The sequence below is a fragment of the Danio rerio genome, chromosome 20 (assembly GCF_049306965.1).
Source record: "Danio rerio strain Tuebingen ecotype United States chromosome 20, GRCz12tu, whole genome shotgun sequence".
Taxonomy (NCBI): domain Eukaryota; kingdom Metazoa; phylum Chordata; class Actinopteri; order Cypriniformes; family Danionidae; genus Danio; species Danio rerio.
Window position 1 is genome coordinate 33,435,552 of NC_133195.1, and position 16,837 is coordinate 33,452,388.

A 16,837-nucleotide genomic window follows, 5' to 3' on the forward strand; every position below is an offset into this window, starting at 1 on the left:
GTCTGTGTACGTGTCTTTTAGTGTTTAATTAATATATTAAGCATGTTTATGTACGTTACACGTTTAGTCACTTAAAAATGACTGCTTGTTTATAAACCGAATGAAAACACTCGCAGCATTATTTAAATGCTTCACGCGGGAATGTTGAACGAATTGAATCACTGATCTAGAATGCGGAGCCATGACAACAGTGGAACGGTTGGAGAAAGTCAGACATTTCTTTGACAAATTCAGTCAATCCTCGTCTTTCCTCAGAAGTTGAGAAGGTATGTTTTGCTTATTTCCACTTAATTTCTGTTTTAGTTTAGCATTTTATGTGTTTTCTAAGCTTTCACCCACGCTGAATGTTTCAGATAGACGTTATCTTCCCGCGTTTAGTTGGTTTTTGGTCTTTTGTTGTTGCTTATATGGTAACATTCGGTAAGGCGACATTAGTATTTGACTTAATAATGTATCTTTATTTTCCACACTCCTTTTCCTTATAACCGTGTTACAGGTTAGCTATACTGTACCTATCATTGAGGTAAGGATGGCTTTATATTCGCACTTGTGACATGGTCCCTATATTGTCTATCGAGCTATTTTGAATATTCATAAGCCAAATTGTGAACATTTCATAAAGGAGATTAAACAAAATTATACTACACTGCGTAACATTAACGTTAGAAACAGAAAAGTTAATAACATTATGTAAGCATTTTGTAGATATCATTTGATTTGAATGTTTATTATTATCTTACCTTTTTATCTATTTTACCCCTGGCATCTATCTGTTTTTACTTTGATTGTAGCTAAATTACTTTCGTATTGTTATTTTGTTTTATTTGTTCATAATTGTTGTGAGATGTACAGGGGCGGATTTAGTGATTTGAGCGTCTTAAGCAAATCCAGCCATGGGGCTTAAAAAATATTTTAAAAAGTCCTAAAATGCACCCTTTCTACTTTAATTTTAATTTACAGTTCAGTCGATATAAAGTAAACTAGAATCCACTAGAGCTGCAAAATGAATCAATGCAACTCAATGTAATTATGTGATTAATTATGAATGTTATTTTCCCTACAAAACAACAAAACATAATCTCACAGAAATGTTTTCAATTCAATTCAGCTTTATTTGTACAGCGCTTTTACAATGTAGATTGTGTCAAAGCAGCTTCACATAAATGGTCATAGTAACTGGAACAGTGTGGTTCAGGTTTTAGTGTTTTAAGTTCAGTTTAGTTCAGTTTAGCTCAGTTCAGTGTGATTTAATCATTACTGAGAGTTCAAACACTGAAGAGCAAATTCATCGATGCGTATCTCTACCAATCCTGAACCATGCGAGGCAGTGGCCACAGCGGAGAGGGAAAAAAAACTTCACCTGATGGGAGTGAAGAAAAAAAAAAACTTGAGAGAACCAGCACATTCTAATGCTGTTTTGGGACATTTTGGGTCCCAGCAGTACTAAAATGCACCCTTTTTACTTTTATTTCATTTTTTTTATTTAGAAGCTTTTTTTGGTCACATAAAACGTATTTTCTATGTTTTATCTTAATGCAATCTCTAATTTTTAAATGATTTGTTTTCTTAAAATTAATTTACAATATATATATATATGGGGTGGTGGACACATTTGTGCAGTTATAATAATTTTAATATTTTTATTTTAATATAATTAATATTTTATTATGTGATATTATTATAAGAATACATTATTATAATAATATTTTTAATTTGAATCATATTTAATTACATAAAATGTTATTTGTTTGACTCTCACTATACAAAATATGATAGAAAACAATGTTATATATAGTTTGTAGGTTGTTTTGTGTCTTTTTGTGCCGTTTTATCTTTTTTTTCCCAGATTTCGGGATTATAAGGTAACATTTTATCCGGGATTTCGGGATTATAAGGTAACATTTTGTTTGTTTCTTTTATTTTTTTTTTTTGCCATAGTTGATGTTTGTTTGTTTCTTTATACTCAAGCTTAATGTTACTATTTAATGTTTTCTTTGTGTAGTTTCTATTTGTTGTTGTTGTTGTTTTGTCTCTTTTTGTGTCTTTTTTTTTTTCTTTTTGCACAGATTTTGAGGTTAAAAGGTAAAATGTTTGGCTCTGTGTTGGCTGAGTTAGTGGGGATGTGGTGGGTGGGCCATCATTTACTCAGCCATTGTATCTTGATATTTTCTTCAAGCACTTTATATATAGTTTTTAACCTTTTCTCTCTTTATGAAGTTATTGAGGTTGCAATGTTATTATTAACGTTTTCTGTTTTTTTCTTTGTGTTATTTGTTGTTTGTTTTTTAGTCACCCAAGCTCAGTTTACCTAGCTGTTGTTTTCTTTGTGTAGTTGTTGTTTTTTTTTGTGTCTTTTTGTCATTTATCCAGATTTCGAGATTATAAGGTAACATTTTCTCAATTATTTTTTATAATATTTGATATTTCTTTGTTTCTTTATAGTCAAGCTCAATGTTACCGGTTAAGGTTTTCTTTGTGTAGTTTCTATCTCTTTGTTGTTGTTGTTGTCTTTTTTGTGTGTTTTTTTGTCCTTTTTCCTAGATTTCAGGATTATAAGGTAACATTTTCTGTTTTTTGTGTGATGTTTGACATTTATTTGTTTCTTTGTACTCAAGCTCAATGTTACTGGTTGATGTTTTCTTTGTGTAGTTTCTATCCTGTTGTTGTTGTTGTTGTTGTTTTGTCTTTTTTGTGTGTGTTTTTGTCTTTTTTTCAGATTTTGGGATTATAAGGTAAAATTTTCTGTTCTTTTTTGCAATAACTCATATTTGTTTGTTTCTTCATACTTAAGCTCAATGTTACTGGCTAATGTTTTCTTTGTGTAGTTTCTGTCTTGTTGTTGTTGTCGTCTTTTTTGTGTGTTTTTTTTTTGTCCTTTTTCCTAGATTTCAGGATTATAAGGTAACATTTTCTGTTTTTTGTGTGATGTTTGGTATTTGTTTCTTTATACTCAAGCTCAATGTTACTGGCTAATGTTTTCTTTGTGTAGTTTCTATCTTGTTGTTGTTGTTGTTTTGTTTTGTTTTTTGTGTTTTTGTCTTTTTTTTCAGATTTCAGGATTATAAGGTAAAATTTTCTGTTCTTTTTTGCAATAACTCAAATTTGTTTGTTTCTTCATACTCAAGCTCAATGTTACTGGCTAATGTTTTCTTTGTGTAGTTTCTATCTTGTTGTTGTTGTCTTTTTTGTGTGTTTTTTTGTCCTTTTTCCTAGATTTCAGGATTATAAGGTAACATTTTCTGTTTTTTGTGTGATTTTTGATATTTATTTGTTTCTTTATACTCAAGCTCAATGTTACTGGTTGATGTTTTCTTTGTGTAGTTTCTATCCTGTTGTTGTTGTTGTTGTTGTGTCTTTCTTTGTGTGTTTTTGTCTTTTTTCCGAGATTTCGGGATTATAAGGTAAAATTTTCTGTTCTTTTTTGCAATAATTCATATTTGTTTCTTTATACTCAAGCTCAATGTTACTGGTTGATGTTTTCTTTGTGTAGTTTCTATCCTGTTGTTGTTGTTGTGTCTTTTTTGTGTCTTTTTGTCTTTTTTCCCCAGATTTCGGGATTGTAAGGTAACATTTTCTCAGTTTTTTTATAATATTTAACATTTGTTTGTGTAGTTTCTATTTGTTGTTGTTGTTGTTTTGTCTCTTTTTGTGTCTTTTTTTTCTTTTTGCACAGATTTTGAGGTTAAAAGTTAAAATGTTTGGTTCTCTGTTGGCTGAGTGAGTGGGGATGTGGTGGGTGGGCCATCATTTACTCAGCCATTGTATCTTGATATTTTCTTCAAGCACTTTATATATAGTTTTTAACCTTTTCTCTCTTTATCAAGTTATTGAGCTTGCAATGTTATTATTAACGTTTTCTGTGTTTTTCTTTGTGTTATTTGTTGTTTGTTTTTTAGTCACCCAAGCTCAGTTTACCTAGCTGTTGTTTTCTTTGTGTAGTTGTTGTTGTTTTTTTTTTGTGTCTTTTTGTCTTTTATCCAGATTTCGAGATTATAAGGTAACATTTTCTCAATTATTTTTTATAATATTTGATATTTCTTTGTTTCTTTATAGTCAAGCTCAATGTTACCGGTTAAGGTTTTCTTTGTGTAGTTTCTATCTCTTTGTTGTTGTTGTTGTCTTTTTTGTGTGGTTTTTTTGTCCTTTTTCCTAGATTTCAGGATTATAAGGTAACATTTTCTGTTTTTTGTGTGATGTTTGACATTTATTTGTTTCTTTGTACTCAAGCTCAATGTTACTGGTTGATGTTTTCTTTGTGTAGTTTCTATCCTGTTGTTGTTGTTGTTGTTGTTGTTTTGTCTTTTTTGTGTGTGTTTTTGTCTTTTTTTCAGATTTTGGGATTATAAGGTAAAATTTTCTGTTCTTTTTTGCAATAACTCATATTTGTTTGTTTCTTCATACTTAAGCTCAATGTTACTGGCTAATGTTTTCTTTGTGTAGTTTCTGTCTTGTTGTTGTTGTCGTCTTTTTTGTGTGTTTTTTTTTGTCCTTTTTCCTAGATTTCAGGATTATAAGGTAACATTTTCTGTTTTTTGTGTGATGTTTGGTATTTGTTTCTTTATACTCAAGCTCAATGTTACTGGCTAATGTTTTCTTTGTGTAGTTTCTATCTTGTTGTTGTTGTTGTTTTGTTTTGTTTTTTGTGTTTTTGTCTTTTTTTTCAGATTTCAGGATTATAAGGTAAAATTTTCTGTTCTTTTTTGCAATAACTCAAATTTGTTTGTTTCTTCATACTCAAGCTCAATGTTACTGGCTAATGTTTTCTTTTGTGTAGTTTCTATCTTGTTGTTGTTGTCTTTTTTGTGTGTTTTTTTGTCCTTTTTCCTAGATTTCAGGATTATAAGGTAACATTTTCTGTTTTTTGTGTGATGTTTGATATTTATTTGTTTCTTTATACTCAAGCTCAATGTTACTGGTTGATGTTTTCTTTGTGTAGTTTCTATCCTGTTGTTGTTGTTGTTGTTTGTCTTTCTTTGTGTGTTTTTGTCTTTTTGTGTCTTTTTGTCTTTTTTCCCCAGATTTCGGGATTGTAAGGTAACATTTTCTCAGTTTTTTTTATAATATTTAACATTTGTTTGTGTAGTTTCTATTTGTTGTTGTTGTTGTTTTGTCTCTTTTTGTGTCTTTTTTTTCTTTTTGCACAGATTTTGAGGTTAAAAGGTAAAATGTTTGGTTCTCTGTTGGCTGAGTGAGTGGGGATGTGGTGGGTGGGCCTTCATTTACTCAGCCATTGTATCTTGATATTTTCTTCAAGCACTTTATATATAGTTTTTAACCTTTTCTCTCTTTATCAAGTTATTGAGCTTGCAATGTTATTATTAACGTTTTCTGTGTTTTTCTTTGTGTTATTTGTTGTTTGTTTTTTTGTCACCCAAGCTCAGTTTACCTAGCTGTTGTTTTCTTTGTGTAGTTGTTGTTGTTTTTTTTTTGTGTCTTTTTGTCTTTTATCCAGATTTCGAGATTATAAGGTAACATTTTCTCAATTATTTTTTATAATATTTGATATTTCTTTGTTTCTTTATAGTCAAGCTCAATGTTACCGGTTAAGGTTTTCTTTGTGTAGTTTCTATCTCTTTGTTGTTGTTGTTGTTGTCTTTTTTGTGTGGTTTTTTTTGTCCTTTTTCCTAGATTTCAGGATTATAAGGTAACATTTTCTGTTTTTTGTGTGATGTTTGACATTTATTTGTTTGTTTGTACTCAAGCTCAATGTTACTGGTTGATGTTTTCTTTGTGTAGTTTCTATCCTGTTGTTGTTGTTGTTGTTGTTGTTTTGTCTTTTGTGTGTGTGTTTTTGTCTTTTTTTTTCAGATATTGGGATTATAAGGTAAAATTTTCTGTTCTTCTTTGCAATTACTCATATTTGTTTGTTTCTTTATACTCAAGCTCAATGTTACTGGTTGATGTTTTCTTTGTGTAGTTTCTATCCTGTTGTTGTTGTTGTTGTTGTTGTTTGTCTCTTTTTGTCTCTTTTTCAGTTTTTTGCACAGATTTTGAGGTTAAAAGGTAAAATGTTTGGCTCTGTGTTGGCTGAGTGAGTGGGGATGCGGTGGGTGGGCCATCATTTACTCAGCCATTGTATCTTGATATTTTCTTCAAGCACTTTATATATAGTTTTTCACTTATTCTCTCTTTATTTTTACATTTTCTGTGTTTTTCTTTGTGTTATTTGTTGTTTGTTTCTTGTCGCTCAAGCTTAGTGTAGCTAGTTGTTGTTTTCCTTGTGTAGTTGTTGTTGTTATTTTGTCTTTTTTTGTGTCTTTTTGTCTTTTATCCAGATTTCGAGATTATAAGGTAACATTTTCTCAATTATTTTTTATAATATTTGATATTTCTTTGTTTCTTTATAGTCAAGCTCAATGTTACCGGTTAATGTTTTCTTTGTGTAGTTTCTATCTTGTTGTTGTTGTCTTTTTTGTGTGTGTTTTTTTGTCCTTTTTCCTAGATTTTGGGATTATAAGGTAACATTTTCTGTTTTTTGTGTGATGTTTGATATTTATTTGTTTTCTTTATACTCAAGCTCAATGTTACGGGTTGACGTTTTCTTAGTGTAGTTTCTATCACATTGTTGTTGTTGTTGTTGTTGTTGTTGTTGTTGTTTTGTCTTTTTGTGTGTGTGTTTTTTTTTTCAGATTTCGGGATTATAAGGTAACATTTTCTGTTCTTTTTTTGCAATAACTTATATTTGTTTGTTTCTTCATACTTAAGCTCAATGTTACTGGCTAATGTTTTCTTTGTGTAGTTTCTCTCTTGTTGTTGTTGTCGTTTTTGTGTGTGTGTTTTTTTTGTCCTTTTTCCTAGATTTCAGGATTATAAGGTAACATTTTTTGTTTTTTGTGTGATGTTTGATATTTGTTTGTTTCTTCATACCCAAGCTCAATGTTACTGGTTGATGTTTTCTTTGTGTAGTTTCTATCCTGTTGTTGTTGTTGTCTTTTTTTGTGTGTTTTTGTCTTTTTTCCCAGATATCAGGATAATAAGGTAACATTTTTAAAAATCTTTTTTAATGTTTGATATTTGTTTGTTTCTTTAAACTCAAGCTCAATGTTACTGGTTAATGTTTTTTTTGTGTAGTTTCTATGTTGTTGTTGTTGTCTTTTTTGTGTGTTTTTTTTTGTCCTTTTTCCTAGATTTCGGGATTATAAGGTAACATTTTCTGTTTTTTGTGTGATGTTTGATATTTATTTGTTTCTTTATACTCAAGCTCAATGTTACTGGTTGATGTTTTCTTTGTGTAGTTTCTATCACGTTGTTGTTGTTGTTGTTGTGTCTTTCTTTGTGTGTTTTTGTCTTTTTTCCGAGATTTCGGGATTATAAGGTAAAATTTTCTGTTCTTTTTTGCAATAACTTATATTTGTTTGCTTCTTCATACTTAAGATCAATGTTACTGGCTAATGTTTTCTTTGTGTAGTTTCTGTCTTGTTGTTGTTGTCGTTTTTGTGTGTGTTTTTTTTTTTGGTCCTTTTTCCTAGATTTCAGGATTATAAGGTAACATTTTCTGTTTTTTTTTGTGATGTTTGATATTTGTTTGTTTCTTCATACTCAAGCTCAATGGTACTGGCTAATGTTTTCTTTGTGTAGTTTCTGTCTTGTTGTTGTTGTTGTCTTTTTTGTGTGTTTTTGTCTTTTTTTCAGATTTCATGATTATAAGGTAAAATTTTCTGTTCTTTTTTGCAATAACTCATATTTGTTTGTTTTTTCATACTCAAGCTCAATGTTACTGGCTAATGTTTTTTTTTGTGTAGTTTCTATCTTGTTGTTGTCATTTTTGTGTGTGTTTGTTTTTTTTTTTGTCCTTTTTCCTAGATTTCAGGATTATGAGGTAACATTTTCTGTTTTTGTGTGATGTTTGATATTTGTTTGTTTATTTATACTCAAGCTCAATGTTACTGGTTGATGTTTTCTTTGTGTAGTTTCTATCCTGTTGTTGTTGTTGTTGTTGTTGTTGTTGTTGCGTCATTTTTGTGTGTGTTTTTGTCTTTTTTCTCAGATTTCGGGATTATAAGGTAACATTTTTTAAAATCTTTTTTAATGTTTGATATTTGTTTGTTTCTTTAAACTCAAGCTCAATGTTACTGGTTAATGTTTTCTTTGTGTAGTTTCTATCTTCTTGTTGTTGTTGTTGTTGTTGTTGTGTCTTTTTTGTGTCTTTTTGTCTTTTTTCCCCAGATTTCGGGATTGTAAGGTAACATTTTCTCAGTTTTTTTATAATATTTAACATTTGTTTGTTTCTTTATACTCAAGCTCAATGTTACTGGTTAAGGTTTTCTTTGTGTAGTGTCTATCTCGTTGTTGTTGTTGTTGTTGTTGTTGTTTTTTGTCTCTTTTTCAGTTTTTTGCACAGATTTTGAGGTTAAAAGGTAAAATGTTTAGATTTGTGTTGGCTGAGTGAGTGTGGATGCGGTGGGTGGGCCATCATTTACTCAGCCATTGTATCTTGATATTTTCTTCAAGCACTTTATATATAGTTTTTAACCTTTTCTCTCTTTATGAAGTTATTGAGGTTGCAATGTTATTATTAACGTTTTCTGTGTTTTTCTTTGTGTTATTTGTTGTTTGTTTTTTAGTCACCCAAGCTCAGTTTACCTAGCTGTTGTTTTCTTTGTGTAGTTGTTGTTTTTTTTTGTGTCTTTTTGTCATTTATCCAGATTTCGAGATTATAAGGTAACATTTTCTCAATTATTTTTTATAATATTTGATATTTCTTTGTTTCTTTATAGTCAAGCTCAATGTTACCGGTTAAGGTTTTCTTTGTGTAGTTTCTATCTCTTTGTTGTTGTTGTTGTCTTTTTTGTGTGGTTTTTTTGTCCTTTTTCCTAGATTTCAGGATTATAAGGTAACATTTTCTGTTTTTTGTGTGATGTTTGACATTTATTTGTTTCTTTGTACTCAAGCTCAATGTTACTGGTTGATGTTTTCTTTGTGTAGTTTCTATCCTGTTGTTGTTGTTGTTGTTGTTTTGTCTTTTTTGTGTGTGTTTTTGTCTTTTTTTCAGATTTTGGGATTATAAGGTAAAATTTTCTGTTCTTTTTTGCAATAACTCATATTTGTTTGTTTCTTCATACTTAAGCTCAATGTTACCGGTTAAGGTTTTCTTTGTGTAGTTTCTGTCTCTTTGTTGTTGTTGTTGTCTTTTTTGTGTGGTTTTTTTGTCCTTTTTCCTAGATTTCAGGATTATAAGGTAACATTTTCTGTTTTTTGTGTGATGTTTGGTATTTGTTTCTTTATACTCAAGCTCAATGTTACTGGCTAATGTTTTCTTTGTGTAGTTTCTGTCTTGTTGTTGTTGTTGTCTTTTTTGTGTGTTTTTTTGTCCTTTTTCCTAGATTTCAGGATTATAAGGTAACATTTTCTGTTTTTTGTGTGATGTTTGATATTTATTTGTTTCTTTATACTCAAGCTCAATGTTACTGGTTGATGTTTTCTTTGTGTAGTTTCTATCCTGTTGTTGTTGTTGTTGTTGTGTCTTTCTTTGTGTGTTTTTGTCTTTTTTCCGAGATTTCGGGATTATAAGGTAAAATTTTCTGTTCTTTTTTGCAATAATTCATATTTGTTTCTTTATACTCAAGCTCAATGTTACTGGTTGATGTTTTCTTTGTGTAGTTTCTATCCTGTTGTTGTTGTTGTTGTGTCTTTTTTGTGTCTTTTTGTCTTTTTTCCCCAGATTTCGGGATTGTAAGGTAACATTTTCTCAGTTTTTTAATAATATTTAACATTTGTTTGTGTAGTTTCTATTTGTTGTTGTTGTTGTTGTTTTGTCTCTTTTTGTGTCTTTTTTTTTCTTTTTGCACAGATTTTGAGGTTAAAAGTTAAAATGTTTGGTTCTCTGTTGGCTGAGTGAGTGGGGATGTGGTGGGTGGGCCATCATTTACTCAGCCATTGTATCTTGATATTTTCTTCAAGCACTTTATATATAGTTTTTAACCTTTTCTCTCTTTATCAAGTTATTGAGCTTGCAATGTTATTATTAACATTTTCTGTGTTTTTCTTTGTGTTATTTGTTGTTTGTTTTTTAGTCACCCAAGCTCAGTTTACCTAGCTGTTGTTTTCTTTGTGTAGTTGTTGTTGTTTTTTTTTTTGTGTCTTTTTGTCTTTTATCCAGATTTCGAGATTATAAGGTAACATTTTCTCAATTATTTTTTATAATATTTGATATTTCTTTGTTTCTTTATAGTCAAGCTCAATGTTACCGGTTAAGGTTTTCTTTGTGTAGTTTCTATCTCTTTGTTGTTGTTGTTGTTGTCTTTTTTGTGTGTTTTTTTTGTCCTTTTTCCTAGATTTCAGGATTATAAGGTAACATTTTCTGTTTTTTGTGTGATGTTTGACATTTATTTGTTTCTTTGTACTCAAGCTCAATGTTACTGGTTGATGTTTTCTTTGTGTAGTTTCTACCCTGTTGTTGTTGTTGTTGTTGTTGTTTTGTCTTTTTTGTGTGTGTTTTTGTCTTTTTTTCAGATTTTGGGATTATAAGGTAAAATTTTCTGTTCTTTTTTGCAATAACTCATATTTGTTTGTTTCTTCATACTTAAGCTCAATGTTACTGGCTAATGTTTTCTTTGTGTAGTTTCTGTCTTGTTGTTGTTGTCGTCTTTTTGTGTGTTTTTTTTTTGTCCTTTTTCCTAGATTTCAGGATTATAAGGTAACATTTTCTGTTTTTTGTGTGATGTTTGGTATTTGTTTCTTTATACTCAAGCTCAATGTTACTGGCTAATGTTTTCTTTGTGTAGTTTCTATCTTGTTGTTGTTGTTGTTTTGTTTTGTTTTTTGTGTTTTTGTCTTTTTTTTCAGATTTTGGGATTATAAGGTAAAATTTTCTGTTCTTTTTTGCAATAACTCAAATTTGTTTGTTTCTTCATACTCAAGCTCAATGTTACTGGCTAATGTTTTCTTTGTGTAGTTTCTATCTTGTTGTTGTTGTCTTTTTTGTGTGTTTTTTTGTCCTTTTTCCTAGATTTCAGGATTATAAGGTAACATTTTCTGTTTTTTGTGTGATGTTTGATATTTATTTGTTTCTTTATACTCAAGCTCAATGTTACTGGTTGATGTTTTCTTTGTGTAGTTTCTATCCTGTTGTTGTTGTTGTTGTTGTGTCTTTCTTTGTGTGTTTTTGTCTTTTTTCCGAGATTTCGGGATTATAAGGTAAAATTTTCTGTTCTTTTTTGCAATAGTTCATATTTGTTTCTTTATACTCAAGCTCAATGTTACTGGTTGATGTTTTCTTTGTGTAGTTTCTATCCTGTTGTTGTTGTTGTGTCTTTTTTGTGTCTTTTTGTCTTTTTTCCCCAGATTTCGGGATTGTAAGGTAACATTTTCTCAGTTTTTTTATAATATTTAACATTTGTTTGTGTAGTTTCTATTTGTTGTTGTTGTTGTTTTGTCTCTTTTTGTGTCTTTTTTTTCTTTTTGCACAGATTTTGAGGTTAAAAGTTAAAATGTTTGGTTCTCTGTTGGCTGAGTGAGTGGGGATGTGGTGGGTGGGCCATCATTTACTCAGCCATTGTATCTTGATATTTTCTTCAAGCACTTTATATATAGTTTTTAACCTTTTCTCTCTTTATCAAGTTATTGAGCTTGCAATGTTATTATTAACGTTTTCTGTGTTTTTCTTTGTGTTATTTGTTGTTTGTTTTTTAGTCACCCAAGCTCAGTTTACCTAGCTGTTGTTTTCTTTGTGTAGTTGTTGTTGTTATTTTGTCTTTTTTTGTGTCTTTTTGTCTTTTATCCAGATTTCGAGATTATAAGGTAACATTTTCTCAATTATTTTTTATAATATTTGATATTTCTTTGTTTCTTTATAGTCAAGCTCAATGTTACCGGTTAAGGTTTTCTTTGTGTAGTTTCTATCTCTTTGTTGTTGTTGTTGTCTTTTTTGTGTGGTTTTTTTGTCCTTTTTCCTAGATTTCAGGATTATAAGGTAACATTTTCTGTTTTTTGTGTGATGTTTGACATTTATTTGTTTCTTTGTACTCAAGCTCAATGTTACTGGTTGATGTTTTCTTTGTGTAGTTTCTATCCTGTTGTTGTTGTTGTTGTTGTTGTTTTGTCTTTTTTGTGTGTGTTTTTGTCTTTTTTTCAGATTTTGGGATTATAAGGTAAAATTTTCTGTTCTTTTTTGCAATAACTCATATTTGTTTGTTTCTTCATACTTAAGCTCAATGTTACTGGCTAATGTTTTCTTTGTGTAGTTTCTGTCTTGTTGTTGTTGTCGTCTTTTTTGTGTGTTTTTTTTTTGTCCTTTTTCCTAGATTTCAGGATTATAAGGTAACATTTTCTGTTTTTTGTGTGATGTTTGGTATTTGTTTCTTTATACTCAAGCTCAATGTTACTGGCTAATGTTTTCTTTGTGTAGTTTCTATCTTGTTGTTGTTGTTGTTTTGTTTTGTTTTTTGTGTTTTTGTCTTTTTTTTCAGATTTCAGGATTATAAGGTAAAATTTTCTGTTCTTTTTTGCAATAACTCAAATTTGTTTGTTTCTTCATACTCAAGCTCAATGTTACTGGCTAATGTTTTCTTTTGTGTAGTTTCTATCTTGTTGTTGTTGTCTTTTTTGTGTGTTTTTTTGTCCTTTTTCCTAGATTTCAGGATTATAAGGTAACATTTTCTGTTTTTTGTGTGATGTTTGATATTTATTTGTTTCTTTATACTCAAGCTCAATGTTACTGGTTGATGTTTTCTTTGTGTAGTTTCTATCCTGTTGTTGTTGTTGTTGTTTGTCTTTCTTTGTGTGTTTTTGTCTTTTTGTGTCTTTTTGTCTTTTTTCCCCAGATTTCGGGATTGTAAGGTAACATTTTCTCAGTTTTTTTATAATATTTAACATTTGTTTGTGTAGTTTCTATTTGTTGTTGTTGTTGTTTTGTCTCTTTTTGTGTCTTTTTTTTCTTTTTGCACAGATTTTGAGGTTAAAAGGTAAAATGTTTGGTTCTCTGTTGGCTGAGTGAGTGGGGATGTGGTGGGTGGGCCTTCATTTACTCAGCCATTGTATCTTGATATTTTCTTCAAGCACTTTATATATAGTTTTTAACCTTTTCTCTCTTTATCAAGTTATTGAGCTTGCAATGTTATTATTAACGTTTTCTGTGTTTTTCTTTGTGTTATTTGTTGTTTGTTTTTTTGTCACCCAAGCTCAGTTTACCTAGCTGTTGTTTTCTTTGTGTAGTTGTTGTTGTTTTTTTTTTGTGTCTTTTTGTCTTTTATCCAGATTTCGAGATTATAAGGTAACATTTTCTCAATTATTTTTTATAATATTTGATATTTCTTTGTTTCTTTATAGTCAAGCTCAATGTTACCGGTTAAGGTTTTCTTTGTGTAGTTTCTATCTCTTTGTTGTTGTTGTTGTCTTTTTTGTGTGGTTTTTTTTGTCCTTTTTCCTAGATTTCAGGATTATAAGGTAACATTTTCTGTTTTTTGTGTGATGTTTGACATTTATTTGTTTGTTTGTACTCAAGCTCAATGTTACTGGTTGATGTTTTCTTTGTGTAGTTTCTATCCTGTTGTTGTTGTTGTTGTTGTTGTTTTGTCTTTTGTGTGTGTGTTTTTGTCTTTTTTTTTCAGATATTGGGATTATAAGGTAAAATTTTCTGTTCTTCTTTGCAATTACTCATATTTGTTTGTTTCTTTATACTCAAGCTCAATGTTACTGGTTGATGTTTTCTTTGTGTAGTTTCTATCCTGTTGTTGTTGTTGTTGTTGTTGTTTGTCTCTTTTTGTCTCTTTTTCAGTTTTTTGCACAGATTTTGAGGTTAAAAGGTAAAATGTTTGGCTCTGTGTTGGCTGAGTGAGTGGGGATGCGGTGGGTGGGCCATCATTTACTCAGCCATTGTATCTTGATATTTTCTTCAAGCACTTTATATATAGTTTTTCACTTATTCTCTCTTTATTTTTACATTTTCTGTGTTTTTCTTTGTGTTATTTGTTGTTTGTTTCTTGTCGCTCAAGCTTAGTGTAGCTAGTTGTTGTTTTCCTTGTGTAGTTGTTGTTGTTATTTTGTCTTTTTTTGTGTCTTTTTGTCTTTTATCCAGATTTCGAGATTATAAGGTAACATTTTCTCAATTATTTTTTATAATATTTGATATTTCTTTGTTTCTTTATAGTCAAGCTCAATGTTACCGGTTAATGTTTTCTTTGTGTAGTTTCTATCTTGTTGTTGTTGTCTTTTTTGTGTGTGTTTTTTTGTCCTTTTTCCTAGATTTTGGGATTATAAGGTAACATTTTCTGTTTTTTGTGTGATGTTTGATATTTATTTGTTTTCTTTATACTCAAGCTCAATGTTACGGGTTGACGTTTTCTTAGTGTAGTTTCTATCACATTGTTGTTGTTGTTGTTGTTGTTGTTGTTGTTGTTTTGTCTTTTTGTGTGTGTGTTTTTTTTTTCAGATTTCGGGATTATAAGGTAACATTTTCTGTTCTTTTTTTGCAATAACTTATATTTGTTTGTTTCTTCATACTTAAGCTCAATGTTACTGGCTAATGTTTTCTTTGTGTAGTTTCTCTCTTGTTGTTGTTGTCGTTTTTGTGTGTGTGTTTTTTTTGTCCTTTTTCCTAGATTTCAGGATTATAAGGTAACATTTTTTGTTTTTTGTGTGATGTTTGATATTTGTTTGTTTCTTCATACCCAAGCTCAATGTTACTGGTTGATGTTTTCTTTGTGTAGTTTCTATCCTGTTGTTGTTGTTGTCTTTTTTTGTGTGTTTTTGTCTTTTTTCCCAGATATCAGGATAATAAGGTAACATTTTTAAAAATCTTTTTTAATGTTTGATATTTGTTTGTTTCTTTAAACTCAAGCTCAATGTTACTGGTTAATGTTTTTTTTGTGTAGTTTCTATGTTGTTGTTGTTGTCTTTTTTGTGTGTTTTTTTTTGTCCTTTTTCCTAGATTTCGGGATTATAAGGTAACATTTTCTGTTTTTTGTGTGATGTTTGATATTTATTTGTTTCTTTATACTCAAGCTCAATGTTACTGGTTGATGTTTTCTTTGTGTAGTTTCTATCACGTTGTTGTTGTTGTTGTTGTGTCTTTCTTTGTGTGTTTTTGTCTTTTTTCCGAGATTTCGGGATTATAAGGTAAAATTTTCTGTTCTTTTTTGCAATAACTTATATTTGTTTGCTTCTTCATACTTAAGATCAATGTTACTGGCTAATGTTTTCTTTGTGTAGTTTCTGTCTTGTTGTTGTTGTCGTTTTTGTGTGTGTTTTTTTTTTTGGTCCTTTTTCCTAGATTTCAGGATTATAAGGTAACATTTTCTGTTTTTTTTTGTGATGTTTGATATTTGTTTGTTTCTTCATACTCAAGCTCAATGGTACTGGCTAATGTTTTCTTTGTGTAGTTTCTGTCTTGTTGTTGTTGTTGTCTTTTTTGTGTGTTTTTGTCTTTTTTTCAGATTTCATGATTATAAGGTAAAATTTTCTGTTCTTTTTTGCAATAACTCATATTTGTTTGTTTTTTCATACTCAAGCTCAATGTTACTGGCTAATGTTTTTTTTTGTGTAGTTTCTATCTTGTTGTTGTCATTTTTGTGTGTGTTTGTTTTTTTTTTTGTCCTTTTTCCTAGATTTCAGGATTATGAGGTAACATTTTCTGTTTTTGTGTGATGTTTGATATTTGTTTGTTTATTTATACTCAAGCTCAATGTTACTGGTTGATGTTTTCTTTGTGTAGTTTCTATCCTGTTGTTGTTGTTGTTGTTGTTGTTGTTGTTGCGTCATTTTTGTGTGTGTTTTTGTCTTTTTTCTCAGATTTCGGGATTATAAGGTAACATTTTTTAAAATCTTTTTTAATGTTTGATATTTGTTTGTTTCTTTAAACTCAAGCTCAATGTTACTGGTTAATGTTTTCTTTGTGTAGTTTCTATCTTCTTGTTGTTGTTGTTGTTGTTGTTGTGTCTTTTTTGTGTCTTTTTGTCTTTTTTCCCCAGATTTCGGGATTGTAAGGTAACATTTTCTCAGTTTTTTTATAATATTTAACATTTGTTTGTTTCTTTATACTCAAGCTCAATGTTACTGGTTAAGGTTTTCTTTGTGTAGTGTCTATCTCGTTGTTGTTGTTGTTGTTGTTGTTGTTTTTTGTCTCTTTTTCAGTTTTTTGCACAGATTTTGAGGTTAAAAGGTAAAATGTTTAGATTTGTGTTGGCTGAGTGAGTGTGGATGCGGTGGGTGGGCCATCATTTACTCAGCCATTGTATCTTGATATTTTCTTCAAGCACTTTATATATAGTTTTTAACCTTTTCTCTCTTTATGAAGTTATTGAGGTTGCAATGTTATTATTAACGTTTTCTGTGTTTTTCTTTGTGTTATTTGTTGTTTGTTTTTTAGTCACCCAAGCTCAGTTTACCTAGCTGTTGTTTTCTTTGTGTAGTTGTTGTTTTTTTTTGTGTCTTTTTGTCATTTATCCAGATTTCGAGATTATAAGGTAACATTTTCTCAATTATTTTTTATAATATTTGATATTTCTTTGTTTCTTTATAGTCAAGCTCAATGTTACCGGTTAAGGTTTTCTTTGTGTAGTTTCTATCTCTTTGTTGTTGTTGTTGTCTTTTTTGTGTGGTTTTTTTGTCCTTTTTCCTAGATTTCAGGATTATAAGGTAACATTTTCTGTTTTTTGTGTGATGTTTGACATTTATTTGTTTCTTTGTACTCAAGCTCAATGTTACTGGTTGATGTTTTCTTTGTGTAGTTTCTATCCTGTTGTTGTTGTTGTTGTTGTTTTGTCTTTTTTGTGTGTGTTTTTGTCTTTTTTTCAGATTTTGGGATTATAAGGTAAAATTTTCTGTTCTTTTTTGCAATAACTCATATTTGTTTGTTTCTTCATACTTAAGCTCAATGTTACCGGTTAAGGTTTTCTTTGTG

At 29.8% G+C, this 16,837-nt stretch overlaps 2 long non-coding RNA genes across 2 annotated transcripts; both read left to right on the top strand.

Moving 5' to 3' along the window:
- Positions 1-211: 211 nt before the first annotated feature.
- LOC141379301 (uncharacterized) lies at positions 212-5,851 on the top strand. Its single transcript, XR_012395849.1, has 14 exons — positions 212-266; positions 2,290-2,557; positions 2,650-2,732; positions 2,826-2,901; positions 2,990-3,066; positions 3,160-3,229; positions 3,322-3,401; positions 3,491-3,564; positions 4,228-4,347; positions 4,441-4,515; positions 4,604-4,680; positions 4,775-4,844; positions 4,937-5,644; positions 5,737-5,851. It is a non-coding gene; the product is annotated as an uncharacterized lncRNA (long non-coding RNA).
- Positions 5,852-13,585: 7,734 nt separating this feature from the next.
- On the top strand, positions 13,586-16,066 carry LOC141379304 (uncharacterized). The gene is made up of 13 exons (XR_012395853.1): positions 13,586-13,742; positions 13,932-14,030; positions 14,126-14,384; positions 14,479-14,553; positions 14,646-14,717; positions 14,811-14,882; positions 14,975-15,054; positions 15,148-15,224; positions 15,318-15,387; positions 15,482-15,558; positions 15,650-15,742; positions 15,836-15,921; positions 16,000-16,066. It is a non-coding gene; the product is annotated as an uncharacterized lncRNA (long non-coding RNA).
- The last annotated feature ends 771 nt before the right edge of the window (positions 16,067-16,837 follow it).